Genomic DNA, 19,192 nt, shown 5'->3' on the forward strand with positions numbered 1-19,192 from the left:
GGCTGGCACTTGAGAGTGTAGAGCTGTGCTCCACAGAGCACTCTGTTGGGTGTAAAACGTAGCCAGGATGGAAGTCCTGAGTAGGAGCTTCCCTGAACCGTGTGGTGTTTGTGTGGAGATCGCTGAGGCAGAGTGCTGGTGCTGCTCTGTTCCCCATGGGCAAACACTGCTCTCCACTGCTGGCCAGGAGCCCAAGGTGAGCATAGCCAGTGAAGGAGTGTGACTGAATCTGTGCTTCAGAAAGTAAATCAGTAGAACAATTTTGGGATCTGATTTTTTTATTATTTTATTATTATTTTCCTGTAGAGACCCTTTAATACTAAAATTACTTGTATATACTTATGTATCTTACCTTTTTTTAAAAGATGTCATTGTCAGCAGTTCATTGTGGAGGTATGAGAGGTAAGGAGGGTGTATCATCAACACTAGAGCATCCAGTATCTGCCACTCAATTGGACTTACACAATATAAAATGTAAGGCTTAGAAACAAATTCATAGTGCTTGATTGAGAGTTCAAGCTGAATTACTTAAAGGCATGTCCAAGTAGATGCAGTCAATGTACTGATCTGTGGCTGCTATTTGTACTGAGGAGGAAAAGATAAACTTGAGTGAGTAGTCAGCATTTCAACAAATCTCTTCACCTGTGAAATGTCATTGCTAAATATGCTTGCCAGTGCTCCCTTTGTAATCTTGCAAATACCAGACTGCTAAATTAGAAGGGAATTTTTTTGACTGAAGGAGGGGGAAGGAGAGACATTCTGGAGATGGGCTTTCATGCTTCATAACTTCCTGATCTACTCCTGGGAAAGGATGCTGATACCAGGTATATTTTAAGACTTTTTATTGGTTTTGTTTGTTGGTTTGTTTGTTTTTTCCCTTTGTTTTATTACTTCCTACTTCTGTACTTAAGAACTTTCCTCTCTGCTTTGCTCAAATCAAGTTCTTGGGGGTTTTGTTCTTTATGCTTCTCTACTTGAAGTAAACTCAAGGGGATCTGACAGCTTTGGGTGCTCTTGCTGTCAAAGACATACATTTTCCAAATGGAGGTGCATGTTAATAACTCCTTGAAGTGCCTGCAATGCTGGACAGGTTTTGGGGAACTGGGAGTGATGGTGCCTTTCTCATGGTGCAAGACTGACTAGTATCATCAAGTGTTGATCTCTGGGTGAAATGTTCCTATGGTCATTAAGCTGGATCTCTGTCGAGGAGTAGATGGCAGAGAGATCCCACAATCATACCAACTTGTTCTAGGCATCCAAAGAAGAGGTCGTTTTTCCCTCTTGAGTGCTCACAGCCTGTCTTAATGGGAACTGGTGTGATTACACCCCCCAACCCCCCCAGCAGTTGTGAAAAATTAGGTCATAGTGCAACTTCCATGCCTTAGCACCACTAAAATGAAAGTGGCGTCTAAGACGCATTGCAAGGAAACGTGCCATTAGCAGGCGCTGCGTGCAGCACTTGCACAGATCCAAGGTGCCTCTAGAGTCAGGCCTTGCAATCTCTCTGTAAATCTCTGCCTGCTGATACAGCAATATGTGGAGCTCCAGGAGGCATGATGATTTTATTATGAGAGAGTAAATCAGAAGAAATGCAATTTCTGAACGTGCCCCCTGAAGCTCTAGTGGGGTAAAACACCTGTTTTTATTTCCAGGGGGCCTGGCACTCGGTGCTCTGGAGGTGTACAGGAAATAAAACTGCCTTCCCTCCCGTTTTCTCAGTGCTGGCTGTTTTCAGTGGATGTGGTCCCCATTTGTGTTAGGGCAAGAGCAGACTAGGTCCTTGCCTAAATGTGTAAGGTGAACGCTGGTTGCCAGTGCTCCATTCCTTGTTACCATGTCAAGTCGAAGGACAGCCTCTTATTGGCTGGGTACTTTTCCTAAAATGACATAGAATTATGTGTATCCATTCCCTTTGCAATGAGGACTGCTGAAGCGCTCTATTTACCAGTGACTTTTCATAGCAGCCTTATGTGGGGTTACCTGTGATTCTGTGATGCTGTACTCTGTTCCCACTACGAAATCCATTATATCAGTTTCACTTAATGCACATGGATTGCTGTAGCAATCAACCTTACACAGAATTATATCCTTTTTTTAGTTCAGAAATCACTTATATCACTCAGTGCAAAACTACCTTGCACAACCGTGTCCACTAGATCTGAATAATAGACCAGAGACTGCTGCTCTTCCCGATCTTTTTGCTGTGCAGGAAAATACCATTCTTGTGCTTAGCATATTTCTCCACTGTCCTATTTGTGTCCTATTGAAATGAGGTATCAGAACACGAGAAATTATTTTGGGTTTGGCCTGATGGGTTGTGTAGGTTTTCAGCATCTAGGAAGTTTCTTGGTATAGGGACTGCTTTACTTCATGCACTTATTTTCATTTGTAAATAGATAGCTGACTTTTATGGCAAATGCATTCCAGTCTTAACTGGAAAACTTGATAGTAATATTCATAATAAGGGGTAGATATGCTTCCCAGGTGGATTTTTGTAGTTCTCTTCTCACCCCTTCTTTCCTTCCACAAAATGAGCTTATGGGACCCCCCTCTATTACTGTTTGGAAGCCAAAAATCAAAGCGAGAACTCTGATTCTCATCGTGACAGTGTGTCTGCTTAGCCCAGCTCTGAGAATTCATTACCCTACTGTAAGCAAATGCCGCCTTTTTTTTGTTATTGATTTCTTTTTTTTTTTTTTTTTCCCCCTCCTCCAGTGAATGTACTTACTCAGCCTGTTTGCTGTCGCTTTGAAATGTCAGAGATGTCATTTGGACATTACTTTGCAGGAAAACAATGACGGGTCAAAAAACCCATGGGTTTTAAAGAAGCAGAGCTCTAGTATATTTCAATGTATCTCGACGCTTAAATGACATCAGGTATCAAGTTAGACAAGGATATACATTTCACACTAACAAAGATGAAGTGGCTGAGCCAGATTATGCTTGCTGGTCAAGTATGTAACATCCCACTTATCTAAACCTTTTTTTATTCCACATTCAGGTTGAAGAATAGTTCATGGCATGAATATTAGGTGTTGTTGGTAAATCAGAAGCACTCAAAGTTATTACTAAAAATGTCTACTTCTGCTTTTTGACAAGGGTAGACCCCCCTACCCCCAATAGGTTAATAAATATATAATAGGTGCAATCCTTACAAGGAAGGTATGATATTTATAACTGTTCTCTGAAAATAAAGCATAGAAGTATGTAAGCTTACATAGCAAGAGATAATAAGAACTTGATATTCTTTAATCATTTTCACTTATTTCTACCAGGCTCCAAACAGATTTAATTAGATTGTTAAAATTATAGTATATAATGGTACTGAAATTCCTGCTTTGTAGCTTGGGGGCAACCTTTGAATCTGCCACTAATTAAACGCATGCAGTCTGATTGTGCACTCCCTGGGATGTGAATTTCATGGCTTTGATTTTTGGTATAGCAGAATAACATGGCCAGTGTACATGGTGGTCAGTCTGGCAGCGGAGAAAGTAACTATGTGGGTCACAGGGGAACAGAGAACTGGGACTTGAATATTTCCTGTTTCCCTGGGAGTTCGTGTTGCTCTGTCCCCAGGGGCCTCACCTTTGCCAACAGAACTGTGAAACCCGCTGAGATGCTGCAGGCACTAGGCGATGCTTTCAGCCGGGCGGCGAGGTGCTCGGCAGGCAGCGGCAGGGCTTGAGAGCTCCCTGCCAGCCCCTGGTCCTGGAGGGCGGGGGGTGGAGGGTTAATGCAGCTTGCCACCTCTCTTAAAAACCCTGCTTGGTGTCCTGGGCTTAGGCAGAGTTTCCTCCTGTCCTCCCCTCCCTGTGAAGATGCTCCTGGCTGTTGCCCCTGTTGGTAGATGAGGATGGAGATTAAAGCGCACTCTGATCCTCTGAAGATGATCCTTCCAGTTTCTCTTGGAGTCCTGTTATCCCTCTAGACTTGCCACCTGCTTTGTCTTGCTGATCTCTTCCACCCCTTAGATCACGCTGACTTTCTAGACAACTGGATGTAACCTGATTTCTCTTAAAAGGCTTTTCACATCTTCAAATTGAAAATTTAAAATAGCTTGGGATACTTGCAAAGTGTGGTTCCAGTGGGCTTTGCCCCTCCACTGAAACCTGCTCCCCAGACAACACAGGTCTGGCTTTGGCTGATGCAATGTTCATTGCAGGTAGTAAAATAATCAGTTATACTAATATCTGCTTGTGGAAGAAAACAGTTTACAAAACTTATGTTCATCTATAGAAGGAAGAAAAACTATTGAAATCATAGGTGGGCTTGCAGCCTGAACACAGCAACCTCCAGCTGCAAGTCTGTCACAAGTGACGGTGCAATGTATGTTTTGGAGCAGCGCTGACTCATTGTCAGTGACAGCAAATTAGTAATGCAATGTTGTCAAGACTCCCTTTACTGATAGCACAGGCTGTAGAAGCCCAAAATGACAGCTTTCACTTTAGTACTAGCATATGGCTGTTGGTTCACTTTTGCCTCTTATTTTGAAAGGACTTGCCATATGTGTTTGAGAGCATCATTCATGGTCTAATTTTTAGATACAGAAGTGACCTATGAATGCAAAATGCGTGTTTTGACCCCCAATATGCAATGGCAAGCTGATGTGTGTAGCCTTGGGAGAGATGATATGAAAGAATAAAAGGTGTGCTTCTAAACATGGACAGGAATTCCTGTACTTGTCACTTTGCTTAGCTCTATCAAATACCTTTGAAAGTCTTTCACTGTGTTTAAAACTTTTTCTTTTTAATCTAAGCCTAAAATAGGGAGTGAGTGCCACTAGGAGGAAATGAGTGTCCAGGTAGGGAGCAATTACATATATGAATTGTTTCAAGAAGTGAGTGGGTGTAACTCACGGTGCCTGTGAAGAGTTTGAAGTCTGCAGCATTTGTCTCTGTGGCTGGGTGCAGACAGGTCACTGTATGGCACTAAACAGTAAAGCACAGCTTGGGATTCAAAGAGAGGACACGTTTGCTTGCCTGGCCCCATGGTTTCTGCCCACATGAAAATCCTTTTTAACCTTTTATTAGCTACAAAAAAAAGGAAAAAAAAATATTGAAGTGCTTGAAAGCAGAAGGGAATTTTTACTTGGGGGGGGAGGAGGGGAAATCTGTTTGACAGCTTTTTGAAGTCCTGGTATTAGAGATGGTTATGCCTAACCTTTGTCTGCAGAGGCACTGAGAAGAAAGTGAGCTGAAGTGCCTGTTGCTAAAACCTCATCTTGCTTTTCTGAGACCAAACCAAGAGAAACCGGTGAAAGAAGAGGGAGAGAAAGGATAAGCCAAAGGCAGAAAGTGGAGCTTCTGTCTGGGGTGTGGGCTCTTTGCCACTGCCTGCCTGTTGGCATCGCAGCAGCAGTGCTGGTCTGTCAGAGGCACGACTCTGGGCTGCCCCGGTGATCCACAGGCTTTCCCAGCCAGAGTGAGAGGCGGTCTTGGTCAGCTAAGCTGGTCTTCTGTGAAGTTTAAAAGAGAGAAATAGGGGAAGAAGCAAGGAAGAATTGCTCCCCTGGAGGGCTGGGGTGGCTGCATGAGTACATATCTCCTACGGCAAGTTCTGCTGCTGGAGGTCTGGTGGCAGCTAGTGGAGGTGGGATGGTTTCTGGGTCAGTCTCTGGCCTGGCTATGCTGGGACATCTTTAATGACTGAGATGAGAAGATGTTGTAGTAAATCTTTGATTTGGGTGAGTAATGGAGTGGAAAACAGTGATTAAAAACTGCTCCTCTAATTCCGTCTGATCTCCTGAATGATTTGGCACAGCCCTTCTTTCCCTCAAGGTTTACTTTGTCTTCCCCAGAAGACCCCCAAAAAGTGGGATGGGGCCAGAAGTTGTTTTTGGTTAGCAATGAGGTCTAATATCTGATTCCCAAATTGTAGTCTCTGAATTTTCATTCTCTTTTATTTCATGTTTCCAGGGGCTGTATTAATGTAATGTAGCAGTAAACCTTTTGTCTGCACTAATTTAATCATCTAGTTTTCTTTACATAACTTCTGTGGTGCTCACTTGTTACAATTATCTGTGATGCTCTAGGAAATAACTTTTCAATGCTACAGCTGCTACATCTTATTTTTGCAATGGTAGAATAGGTTTTGTTTAAACAGAACTGTTGATTCACCCCATTTACTCCTCACTTCCATCAATTTCTCCCTGTTGCATCTGGAGCTCAGTAACTTAATTTAGCCAAAAGTTGTCACTCAAAGCACACTGCTTTCTGGTGCTGGTCTTAATGTGGACCCTTCCTTGGGATAAGCTTTTTCCAGTGGATAATTACCCTTACTGTGAAAAATGCCTTATCTGTAATCTGAATAATCTGAGTTAATTTGGCCTGTTAGTTTTTGTTGTGTTTATCTCTCCCAGATGGAAAAAACCCTTAATACCTAGTATTATCCTTGAGAGGGACTGTTTTGAAACCGGGGGCTAAGGGTTGTTACTGGCCTGAGAAGTAAGGATGGAACTGGAAGGCTTGTGGTGAGGGCTCGTGCTCAGTGCAGTGCTGCACCCGTAGCTCCTGATGGGGAAGCAGGTGCAGTGTGTCACCTACAATGCAATGTCCACCCACTTTTGCCTTTTATCCCTGCCCATCATAATTAGTTTTCCTGTCAAAATTGTAGTAGGTAGTAACCCAAATATGCCTGAACTAGTGCTTATGCAAATATCAGCCTTCCAACAGACCAGTTATCATCATAAGCTTTGTAGATACTTATACCTCATGGAAAATGGAGAGACTGAGTCTTGTTTTGGTCATTGATGTCTTAATTTTTCAGCACTTAAATTTTCAATGGGTGACCATGTTTTTTCCTTTGTGCTTGTGAGGAGATCTCTTGCTAACAGCTGTGCCTCATCTAGCCTCCTTCTGACTTTTCCTAATATGTGCAAAAAATCATGGTTAAGCGCAGGTGATTGGTTAACTGAACTAAATTCACTTTTTATTTAAACTAAGGGAAAGACCATTTTTATCACACTACTGATATTGCTAGGCTTGTTGCACTATACGCATATTGCCGCTCTGCTGTGAAATGCAGATGATGTGTCATCCTTATGCTGGTCAAACATCTGTTCACATCCTGTTGGAGACAAAAGGTGCTTCCTATCTTTTCCTAGGGACAGATCAATTTACTTTCTGAAATTAGGCTTAGATTTAAGTGCAAGTGAATTTTCCTAAGTATCTAAAATTGTTGAACTAAGACTTCTAGAGCAGGTGGTTACAATCTCTGTAGGACCTGTGAAATCTGGGGATGTTTTCTTCTGCAAAGGAAATGCAACCTTCTGGAAGGTTCATTGCTGATTTTGAGGTGCTCCTCTGTGGCTCTGCCTGTGAGGGAGCTGCTCCGCAAGGCACAGGATGAGCTGGGAGCCAAGGGAGACCCCAGCACCTGCACTGGCCGGGGTGCAGCCCCACAGGATCTGAGCAGGGTGGGCAGAGAAGGGAGCTGGTAGTGGGGTCCAGCAGCCCTGGACAAGGCAAGGGGAGGAACCATACAGGGGTCCATCCAGGGCATCAGCAGCAGGAGGCAGGGACAAGAGCAGTGGGATGGGGAGGGGGAGGTGGATGACTACAATGTAAGTCCAAGGTCTATCCAGCAGACAGGGATGAAGACAGACAACAACACAGCTCAGGTGAGGAGTGGGGGTGCAGCCTGAGCTTATCCAGAGCTTCTGCACTGTGGGCAAAGGTTTGGTTGGGGGTCCCAGGTGAGGATGCTCAGGGTGATTGAGAGCCTGCTAGTGCACTCAGGGCTCTGACACTGTTTAGTTACGCTGTGTGTGTATGTGCATGTGTGTAGGGAAGTGTTTTCCTTAGGTCAATTATTTGTGATTGATTTTCTGATTGCATTTAAGAAAAGATAATTCTTTTAAAAAGAGCTAAATAGACACAGACTCTTTCTTCCTGCATGGGGGACATGCAGGTCTCACTGGCCAACTCCCAGGTACCACCTCACCCACCTCCTGTGGGTCAGGTGCTGACTCCAGCCACTGAACTCCCTGGCTGGCACAGTATTAGCAAGGTAAGTGCTGGGACTAGATAGAAAAAGAGATTCAGTATGAATCTGTGTGAAAGAAATAGCATTTTGAGCAAAGTGAATCTCTGAATCTAGGGATATGGGTAGGAGAGGAAATAGTGTTTGAAGTCGAGTGGAAAAAGGAGGGTGTATTCAGTGCAGAAGTATTAATTTGGCTAGTAATTACAGTGGATATATTTTGTACTGCTTCTTACTCTTTGATTTATTGTTTGCAATTACAAGCTGCGGTTAACAATTCTAGGTTACTTTGCATGCATGATTCGAACCAGAGCAATGGACTCGCCTTTGTGGAGTCTGATGGAATAGGTAATTATTTGGGTCATCCATATTCCAAAGAACAAAGTACAGGCAAGGAAGGAACAAAGCCATTTTGGTTATCGCTAGTACAATGTAATCCCTTCTACAAATAATTACTGGTTTCCACCTACTTCTCTTGGGGCTTAAACTAATTGCTGTGTTAGCAGACTGCAGGCTGAGTTCAAAAGGCTAGTGTTTATGCAGCTGGTTCTGGAGGGAAGGAGTAACAAGAAAATTCAAAGGCAATGAAAAGGAAGAAATTTTGGGATTATATTGCCACAAACACTTGATATGACCGATTTTGGTCGATTCTCAAATGAATGGTTCTTGCAGATTATTACTAGCTTCCTTTTTTGGTTTGTCAGCCATTTTCAGCAACTGGTAAAGTGTTGCTTCTTGCTGTCCTTTTGCATAGTCACAGCCAGACAGGTTACTGCTTATTTTCAGCTCCCCAATAAATATCTGCTGAGCCTTAGTGACATTCTAAAATTTTACAAGGGCATTGCCAATTTGTGAAGCAGAAAATAAGCGCCAAGCTTTGCTGTTGAAGGGACAAAGTTATGCTGTAAAAGCAGGGAGCAGAGAAAACATGCAGCAGAAGCAGCAAAGATCCAAAGATGAGCATATGGTATAAAATAAACTAGCCTTAGCTGACGCCATCATGAAACCCTTACCAGCATAGTTATGCTGAGGGTTTCAGGATGCAGGGAATAACAATATGCACATGGGTCAATATGCATTCAGTGTCACATCCATGCTTCACATGCAGGTTAAATATTCCCCAAGAATCCAGCACTACCTCTGTAGTCATGAAGGGCTTTGTTTGGAAATGGCAATGCACCACCAACATCGATCAACAGTTGTGCACGCTTTAATTTAAATTAATCTTGGAAAGGGTAGAATACTGTGGTAACTTGGGAGCTGTTTTGGACTCTTGGATAAACACCATTTAGACTTGTGTAAATTTGTAGGAATTGTTTTGACAAAAGTACTGTTTACCCAAGTTAATATGTGCTTTATTTTGGTGCGTGCTTTATATGTATTTGATCAGTCTGTATACTGTGTACTTAGACTGTACCTCTAATTCTTTCAAGACATCTAGACCACTGGATATAGTGTATTTTTAGTTTGCTCTCTGACTCGGATTTAAGACAGACAGTGCTAATGGATTGAAATCATCTAACATGAGTAATTTTGAGTGACAGATTGCCTGACCTATTTCTTCCTAGGGTCAGGATAGTCATGCAGGAGAGGCTCCTTAGATGTTGAATTCATTGGGTTTAGGGCCTCTCTGCTGAGGGAGAGAAGTAAATATGCCTGGGGTAATGGTTTCCTTCTTTTAAAATGTTATTTGATAGGTGCTTGTGATACTGCTCCTCACATACACGTTAAAAAGCTTGTGCTAATATTCCCGATGGGTGCTGCTCTTTTGCTCTATTTTCATGGAAGCACATTTCCTGTGGTGGCCCTTGGATTCCCCTGAGAGTCAGGAGTAGTCTGTTTAATATCCAATAAATATTCTTGGCAGTATAAAACTTACTAGAGTTATCTGTCTTGCAAGACAATCTTGACAAGCCATCCATGAATATAGCTTAGTAATTATTAATTACAGGTCAGAAAGAGGTGGGAAATCATGGAGAAATTCACACTTACTATTTTGGTTTTGGGGTTTTTTGTGTGTATGCCAGTGAATGAGAGAGTAAGGGACACCAGAATAGTCCTGGTATGTGGCATCCTTCACCCTGTCCCACCCCTCACTATTCATCCCTTTTATCTATAGAAAAGAACATTATTTTTTCTTCCAAATAACTTTGGAAAGTTTCAGTTTTGTCCTGGTTTTGCAAGAAGTTGGCTGGGAAAATGCTCAGCAATTTTTGGTTGAACTAAATTGTTTTCATTTAGCCCAAGTTCCTTGAGACTCCTTCACCCAGCTACTAATTTCAGAGCTTGCTTGTCCTTGTCCCTCTTAGCTAGTCCTATTTGTTTGTTTTTCTGCATCTATTCTTCTTTTCATTGGTTAAACTCATTTTGGACTGATTGTGATGGGACTAGAGTGAGGGCTGGTAGGCAATGCCATAGACTTTATATAATTTATTGCTTTTCAAGTGTTGTGTGCTTGTTGAGAGATGAAAACAAAATGCTCTGTGGGCTGTTTCATTGCTCTGTTTGCAAAGAGAATAATTCACTTCGAAAGGAAATGGTATAGTCAGCCTATGGCTAAAGCATCCAATATTAGCAGGTGATGACACGTAAGGAATCAGCAAATGTTTATCTACCATAATTAGTAGGTACTAATTTCTACCATTTTAAGCAGTCATATCTTTGCTTATTCCCTGTATTGACATGATCAGACAAATCGCAGTAGATATTACTGTTCCTGCTTAAGGCTGTGTCAACATCCAGTGATGAGACTCCAAAGGTACGCTCTCTTCCAGGATGCAATTATATTAAAAATAACTGTCAGAGTTGCCTCTTAACGAGCCTTGTTGTTGTTGACACAGCAGCTGGCACTCTGCTTTCTCAGAGCATAACACTGTGAGAGGTCGTTCTTGTATGAGATCTGATGGCAGGCTTTCACAAACTGGGAAACCCTGAGCTGCCTCACACTGCGCTGAATTCTTGGAACACCTTTTTGATGATCAGTACGACTTCATGCTCACTGCTGATAATGGCTGTGTGGGATTTGCAGCCCCCATGAAGAAGACATGAGTAAGAGACACCAAACACAGGAAAAGAGTTAAACTTAAGCCAATGTCAGTTAAACAATGGGACAAATCTCACCCTGACAATTCTTTTGCTCACGAGAAAGCAAAACAGTCGCTTAACTGTGTAGCTGTCAAGTAACGTACTAAATAGCTACCGAAATAGTTCTGTAGTCTTCTGAGCCTCAGCAGAGGGGATGACATGTCATGGCATGTGCTGAAGCAATTAGGCACTTGCTGCGCTGATCTGTGCCATTAGGCACTGAACCATGAGGTTGGTGAATACATCTGATGCCTCACTCTGGCTAATGAGGGGAAGAGCACACAGTGAATGTGGAGGCAGTGATGCTCCGGCTGTGGGCTGTTGGTCAGGTGCCACAGCTGTATTTCTGTTGGTGTTGATATGGCTTCAGCTCCTTGTGAACCCCAGCTTTGAGGCAGACTGGGGTGATGGCTTAAAGAACCCCAGCTTCTTTAAAATAGCTTCTTTAATTCTTGCTTTAAAACATCACATTACTTGGTCATATACTCTGCATGTATATGACTGTCTGGTTGCTTATACTGTGCTTCTGGATCTGAGTGGCTTTTTATAAAATCTAGCTCCTCAGATTGTGAAACAAGGCACTATCCCACTTCTAGTACTTCAGGCAGGCTGGAAGGTCCTGTTTATTTTAACTCTGTGGCCCAAATAATATTGCTAGAGATACTGGCATTAGCCTTTTGATCCACAGTCTTTCCAGCAGAAACACTGGGCTGAAGGACCCCCTTTATTGGATATACAGCCAGATACCAGGATCAAGCTGCTACTTACTGTCAATTTTTCTTGAATAAAATCTTAAATATAATCTAAATCTCTCTTAGATTTAGAGTTAATTCAGCCTGCACCCAGGGGTGCCCTTCTCCACCCCCTGTGAGTTAAGCTTTCCCTGTCTTTCCCTGTCGTTCCCTGACAATACCCACCAAAGCTCCATGTTCCCTGTGCTCTCAAACCCTTGGGTCTCTCCTAGCAACTTTTGAAGGTGCAGAACTGCCACATTCCCTATACTTTTGAAAATGTTAATTGGGACCATCAAGGATATCTTCTGATCTCTAGGTGTGTACAGAGGGGTAAAGGCAATACGTAACCATCTCTCAGGTGGGTAGGTCCTGCTGGAGGTGTTTCCATGTGCCATTGGGTAGTTGCAGAGGAGGCAACGGGAGGCTGTTACCCAGGGTTTGATACCAGCTTGCAAGGCTGATAAAGCTAGTCTTTTAGCAGAGCAAATTAGCTCCCCTATATTAACCAGGCTGAAATGGCTGTACTGCTGTGCTCGGCTAACCCAAGCCTGCTTCCCATCTCCTCTGAGCAAAGGATTTTGATGTGCTGGGCAAGGAGAGGGGTGAGGCAGGGCAGGAGGCCAGCGTGGGGAAGGGGTGCTGGAGGAGTAGGGCACAGTGGTGTGGGAAGGGGCTGCACTGTGGTTTGGGGCATTGCTGCTATATCAACCTGGTAGCGCTCCCCAGTGCCTCTTGGGCTGTGTCGTCCTTAGCTGAGCACACTCCTGGCTCAAGAGTTGCTCTCTATGGATGAGCAAGTGCAGAGATGCTGACTATTCTTCTGCCAGGGCTACACTGGGCTTATACCTCTGTGCAGGTAAAGGAGCTCTTGGATTATGAACGCAGTTGATTTTCCCCAAACTTTGTGTTAGAGTGTGTTTTTCCTATTCTAGAGTCCCTAAAGCATGGTGTCAGGAAATTTAGTGTTTTCAATTGGTACTTTTTAAATAGGAAAACTTGATTCTTTTTGTATCCTTTTTGTAACTTAACAGCAATATATATGTATATTTACTCCTTTAATGATATCTGTTATGGGGGGAGACCCCAACCTGTTTTTCATGCTATTTAATCTTATTGTTTCATATCATGCTGGGTATTAGGCCACACATCTTGCAAATCAGATTAGGTGGAAACAAATATGGAGATGGAAATGTCCTGAATTTCAGACTCGTTCTGACTCAAACTTCATTTATAAATCTGTTCTTGTTAATGGCATAGACGATGATAGCTCTGTATTTTAATTATATTAATTTAGTATAGTTTGTCTACATTTATAGCTGAAACTATCAAACCCCAAATGGAGCTAAATGCCTGTCATGTGTGAAATTTGTAATTTATTTAATTATAAGTTTTTTCTCTAGCCTGGGCTTCTAACTGCAGATTTTTCTATTCTTACGCCAGCTCTGATTAGTAACTCAGCTTGTCATTTGTATAATACTGTCAGTTATCTTTTCTTCTTGAAAGAAGTCAGGCAATAAATCCAGTTTCTTTGCTTGTAGAGAAATAGATTAACTAAAGGTTTCTTTAGCATAGAATTTCTTTATTTTAAGAATGTATGTATATTGCCTTTGGTATACCTCAGCCTTTGCTTTATTGTCCCTCTTGAAAGCTAAGTGAAACTATTGTGAATCAGATTTTCAAAACTAATGTATTTGAGGAAACTGGTGGGAGCAATGTGCTCAGAAATATTATAGCTGTTTTGATGTTTTAATATGTCATTAAATGCAGAATAACTAAAGCGTAATTCAGGTAATTTTCAAGATCAGATAGTCCAAGTTCTCAAAAGATTTATTGGGGGGGGGGGGGGACGACAGACAGGGGGAGGGGAGGGAAGCCATGCTGATGTGAAAGACAGTGGGAGGCTGGCATTTGCCTCATATCTAAATGTAGGATTTAAAATGATCTAAAGGGACAAACTTTTGTGTATCCACTACTTATACACAAACTGTATTATAGATACCAGTCTGTGTCCTGATGACAGCATGACAGAAAATGATAGCAGTTTTTCGGGTGATGTGGAATACACAGAATAGTGTATCATGTTTCTGTGATTCTCCAGAAGTTTGTTTTGTTTTTTTTTTTTTTTCTTCCTGTGTCCTAACACCTTATTTCCTGATCTACTGCCACCTGTGTTTTTGCAGGACTCTATCTGGGAGGCTGAGGGAGGCTTTGGAAAAGGAAGAACATGATCTGAGTGGCAGGTACACAGAATTTTAGATAAATTGATGAGTCAAGGTGGAAGTCTGGCTCATAATGGCTGTTACACAGGTGAGATGCAGCTTTGCTCTGGTCAAAAGTTTGAGCAGTGCTAGCTGAGGGCAAAAGATGGGAGATGATGGCTAAAGAGTCTGGAGCTGGATCAGAGGCAGGAGGAGGAAGCGTGCTGGAGAGAGGAGTGAGGGCTCTGGGTCAAACAACGAGATGGATTTGGGAGCCTGAGCTGCCAAGGGGTTGGGTGGAAAGAGCTTGGGAAGAAAGAGCAAACCACGTTTATGTGGCTTTTGGGGAGTGGTGTAAAAGCTGTGAAACAGATGGTGAAGGAATGGGGCTGTGGACGTGGGGGATAGTTTGGAAAAGTTGCAGAAGTGTGGATGATACCCAGGTTTTAGTTTAAGCTAGGTACTGAAGTGCCAAACTGAGTTCCAGATCAGCTTAAGAGGTGCTGAAATGCTATGTGTGGCCACCACATTTTCCACTCCTACAGGATAGTCTGAGGCTCCTGGGAAACCTTTCAAATCCAGGAGCTGTGAACTAAATACTGAGAACAAATTATAAGAAGTAGTTGTTTTTGCTTATTTTGGAAACCTTCTTTTGTAATCTCACCGGTCCCATTGCAGTGTTTAAACTATCTTAGTTGATACAGCCTGTGATATAGCCTCTCTGATGTCCTTGTGTGCTGCGTGCCAACACAGGTGGTCTCTGACCTTCTCAGACCCAACTAGCTGTTGTAAGGGCACTGTGTACAGAGATACTGCTTTCAAACAGCACTGCAGCCCCGTGCACACAAACAGCCTTCCTGATGCCCTGCCAAACTCCCCACTTTGGTGGCATCGTTCTTCCTTCTGTGACTGCTGCAGGTTGCCCGGGCATGCAGCATCTTCCTGGGCATCCTCCTGCAAAAGGTTTTTAAACTCCAGCCCCTCTAGCAGAGGCTTGTAAGGGCGTTAAATAAAATGACACATCTCTGTCCCAGCTGGATCAATATTTGAGTTGCTTTTAGGTCTGCCTGTCACAGAAGAACAGGTAGATAAATGGCATGAATTTCTAAGGAATATTCACAGTACCAGCTGCCAAGGATGTCACTTCTAAACACAGCATCTGCTTGAGTGCGATGCCTCCCTTGGAGACCTCTGAGGTGTGGGATGTGTGCCTAGGCTGGTGGAAGCCTCTGGTTATGAGGTGCACATTTCAAGTGAATGAGTGACACCTTCAGGGCATTGCAGAGCAGGTGGAGATAGGGTTTTCTTTCACCTGGGAACCTTAGCTGCAGTCTGTAAATAAATAAAAAAAATCCTCACAGGGAAAGAAAAACAAATGCCTGCTAGGGCTGCTTCTGCTTTCACTGATAATTTGCAAGATATTAGACCTTCGGGGGGGGGGGGGGGGGACGGGGACGGGGGAAGTCCTTAAAGAAGTCTGTGATGCTGGGCTATAGTGCTTCAATTCGTTTAGGTCAGTCTTCAAAAGTGATGTGTGTGGGGGTTGGTTTTTTTTTCGGTTTGTTGTGTGTTTTGTTGTTTTTGGGTTTTTTGTGGGGTGGTTTGTGGTTGTTTTTTTTTAATAGTGTCCCTATAATATTCTGTTGGTGAGGCTACTTTGGGCTGTTTCTTATCGCTCACTTGATCTATTCTCTATGGAGAAGGTTTCCTGGGCTGGGAGATGGGAGGCATGGGTTTGCCCAGAACTTGCTGAGCTCAATGGGAAGCCCCATGTCGAGTTCAGTGTGTGTGTGAGGTGCTAAGCAAGGGCAAATCATGGCAGGGTGCCTGATCAGCCACATCTCTGCCTGCTATGTGAGCTCCTATGCTGGAGGGCCTCTGCTCCCCAAATGAGCTGCTCCTTGTGTCTTTTTTCACCACTGAGAGCCCAGAGAGGTGACTCCCCCTCTCACCGAGCAGTTATAAGGAGTGGAAATCTCTTATAGCCAGTGGCAGACCAAAGAGCTGCTAGGAACAGGGGAGACGTGGGCAGCAGGCAGATGAGGGACAGGGAAATGTAGGATTCACTTGCCTGTTATCCTTGGTAGGCTGCTGCTCCATGAAGTTTAGATTAAGAGTGCACAGATTTATATGGATACCTACACCTTAGAAGCTGCCTGACAGCCTGATTACCTTTAGTCCCCTGATGTGGTTGTGTGTCACATTAAACCAATGGCTTTTTGGCTGGAAAACGCCCCAAATGCACAACTACGTTTACATCTCCCTGCTTAGGAAATGTGAATCAATTTGAATTTGAAATCTGGGAAGACTCACCTGCATTTACACTGACAGGTGACATACAGTGTTGCTTGAAACAGACTTCATGATGAATAAAATGTGTTTGGAAAGAAGTGGATCACCATCTGGTTTGATTTTTGGGGTATGACACAGATTCCAAGAGGAAAGTGGATGCTGTTCTTCAGGTTTGATGCCTTGATTATATCTGTGTAGCGAGGTGAGCTCTGAACTTGTGGTCAGCTTGTGGTGAATTGCTCTCCCCTGACCTTCATCTGCACTAGCAAATGAATACAGGAGGAAAGAAATACTAATAGAAAAGAACTGATCCTGGAATACCTGTAGGGGAAGGAATTTTAAATGATGCCACAGGCACTGTGCATTTGCAGTTGCGCTTACTGCAAACCTGTTTAACTCAGAAATGCTGTCCCTTCATATCCAGCACTTCTGCAGGTACAATGTATGTGATGACCTGGCTGCCTATGTCACCTCTCTATCAAAGAGCTAAAGGTGATTTCAGACTAAGGTTAACTCTCCCAGCTGCTGCCTAAGAGTGTAATAGGCTTATCTGTGGAGCTTGCATCTAGTTATTTCCTTTTAGCAGATTTAGGGCTCGATCCTGCCTGAGCAGGGGAAAAAGAGAAATGTCATCTCCTCACTGTATCTCTACATGCAAGGAGGATGCTCTTATATTGGAGCAAGCCGCTTGCTTCTTTTTTTTTTTTTTTTTTTTTTTTTTTCTGTAGCCAATGTGTGGACCAGGATGTTTTCAGGGCTGCAGTTAGGATATTGAAGCTGGTTTGGTTTTGGTTGCTGTGGGGAGCAATCACTGCTGCTACTGTGCAGTCACAGCATCCAAAGCCCCAGAGTAAGCAGGGGGAGCATATTCTTTGGTGTCTCTCGGCAGCGCCTTGTGCCCAGTGCAGGCTGCAAAGCAAGCAGGGCAGACCTGGGAGTGGCCACCAGGTTCAGCAAGAGCCTAGATCACCAGGGAAGACACTGGTGATGAGGCAAGAACAAGGTTGAGCTGGGAAGCCAGGTCTGCAGGCTGGGGCCCATGGGCTATCTGCTCAGGCACAGGGATGGTTGCAGTGGTGGGGATCAAGGACATGAGCTTCAGTGTTAGAGCAGTTCCCAAGCAAAAGGGGGAGAAACCTAGCTGGGGTATCTCCCAGCATTTTCTGCACAACAGCTTTTACCAGGGAGCTGGTCTTGGGCAGCAACCTGAGCCAAGACTGTCAGGCTGTGCAGCTCTTGCATCTGTCCTAAAGGGATATGCCTTCTAAACAGATCCTCAATAGATCTATTTACTGTTTTCATATGTCTGTGCTCAGTCTACTTTCTTACAGTTAGCTGATGTATGTAATAAAGGTAGTAGTAGTGCTTGTGAGGATGATTTGATTGTGGCTTGCAGCACTTTCCTTGCTACTGCCCATCAGCTCTACTCACTTCTCAAAAAGCCACAGCATACTGCTCTGTATGACAGAGGCAGAGGTTTGTTCTCGAAAACAGGTGACTTTTATACTCAGCAGGCTAATTTGTCATGCATTACTGGAAAACTGTATGTTAAAGAAGGGAACAAAATTCTGCTTATCTTTGTCTACTTACACATTAAAACACTTGTATTTTTTGTCTTTTAAGCATAAACCCAAGAGTAAACTACTTACAGGCTTACCTAGAAGGCTGTAGCTATTAGACAGTCATTAGTACTCCATTTACTTGTTTTATTTTTTTGAGCAATCATTTTATCTTACTGGGCAATGAGTTTTGGAGTAATTTCTTGACTTTAAAACTACTGTTCCTCTCTTTCAGGCACATTCATTGCATATATCTGATATTTTCAAAGAACTTGTAATTGTTAGAAATGCAGACAGTGTCATTTGCTCAGCATTGTATTTTTCTTTGCAAATTTTTTCCTTGGTAACTACTAATTATTACACTACTTGAAGCAATTATTTAAGGGTTGCTTTCCAGTCCTAGCTGGCTGACTTCTTGTGCGTCTTGTTCATTTAGCTATAGAAACTCCACCAAACCGATGGAGTCTCTTGCTTTCACAAACTGCCCATCCTGTTATTCCCAGGGTATAAATGGCTCACTTCCTTGTGATTGTAGCATGGATGAAACCCCTGGGGAGAGTCTCTCAGAGGGGGGAAAAAGGCACCTGCTGTATAGCAGAAAACAAGATACCTCCTCTAAATTGCTAGAAAGCAAATTAGAGAAAACTGGAAACCACTTTGAGCTCTTTTTCCCCTCTGATTCCTTATAATTGTTCTTTGCATGGAACAGCCTCCTCAACAGTCTACATCAAGAGTTGATACCTCCTATACCCTGCATTTTTTGCAGTAAACATTTGAGAGGAATGTCTCTTAGCACCTGTTTAGGAGCTGGAGACGTTATTCCAGCTACCTCAGGGAGAAGCATGAACACGCAGACTGATCCCTCTGGGGTCTCCCACAGCTGCATGGGGCTTGTGGGCTCAGCCGGTCCTCAGGGAGAGGAAAATGAAGAGATACCCATGAGGAGCTCTACCCTTTGACTCTCTGTAGTCTTTCCAGGTCATCTTTCAGGTATATCCTGGGCTTGATGGTTCTCTAACTGCTGCTAAGATTTTCTTGGCTTCCCATCTTTCGGTCACTGCCAGAGCCATTTGCTGAGATCCTGCCCTCCTCTATATTGTTCTCCTTTTTATTTCCTCATTTGTCCCTCATCACCACTTTGTTGCCTCACCCTCCAAAACCTAGCTATATCGCTATTTTTGATGAGCCTCTAAGAACATAACTTCTTTGTATACATGCTTATAGCTTCTACATACTAACTATATAGTATGTAATATTAATTACATAGTAGAATATTAGTATAATTATATAGTATGTAATACTATATAGTACATAGAAGGTATAAGCATGCACACTTAGACTTTAT

At 43.1% G+C, this 19,192-nt stretch overlaps 1 long non-coding RNA gene across 1 annotated transcript in view; it reads left to right on the forward strand.

Annotated features, from left to right (window-relative positions):
- Positions 1-19,192, forward strand: part of LOC127014799 (uncharacterized) — a 47,429-nt gene that overhangs the window by 27,101 nt on the left and 1,136 nt on the right. Inside the window, exon 3 of the long non-coding RNA XR_007766222.1 lies at positions 13,979-14,038. This is a non-coding gene — a long non-coding RNA (uncharacterized LOC127014799). The remainder of the gene's footprint in view (positions 1-13,978; positions 14,039-19,192) is intronic.

This window comes from Gymnogyps californianus, chromosome 3, assembly GCF_018139145.2.
Source record: "Gymnogyps californianus isolate 813 chromosome 3, ASM1813914v2, whole genome shotgun sequence".
In the NCBI taxonomy this organism is placed as follows: Eukaryota; Metazoa; Chordata; class Aves; order Accipitriformes; family Cathartidae; genus Gymnogyps; species Gymnogyps californianus.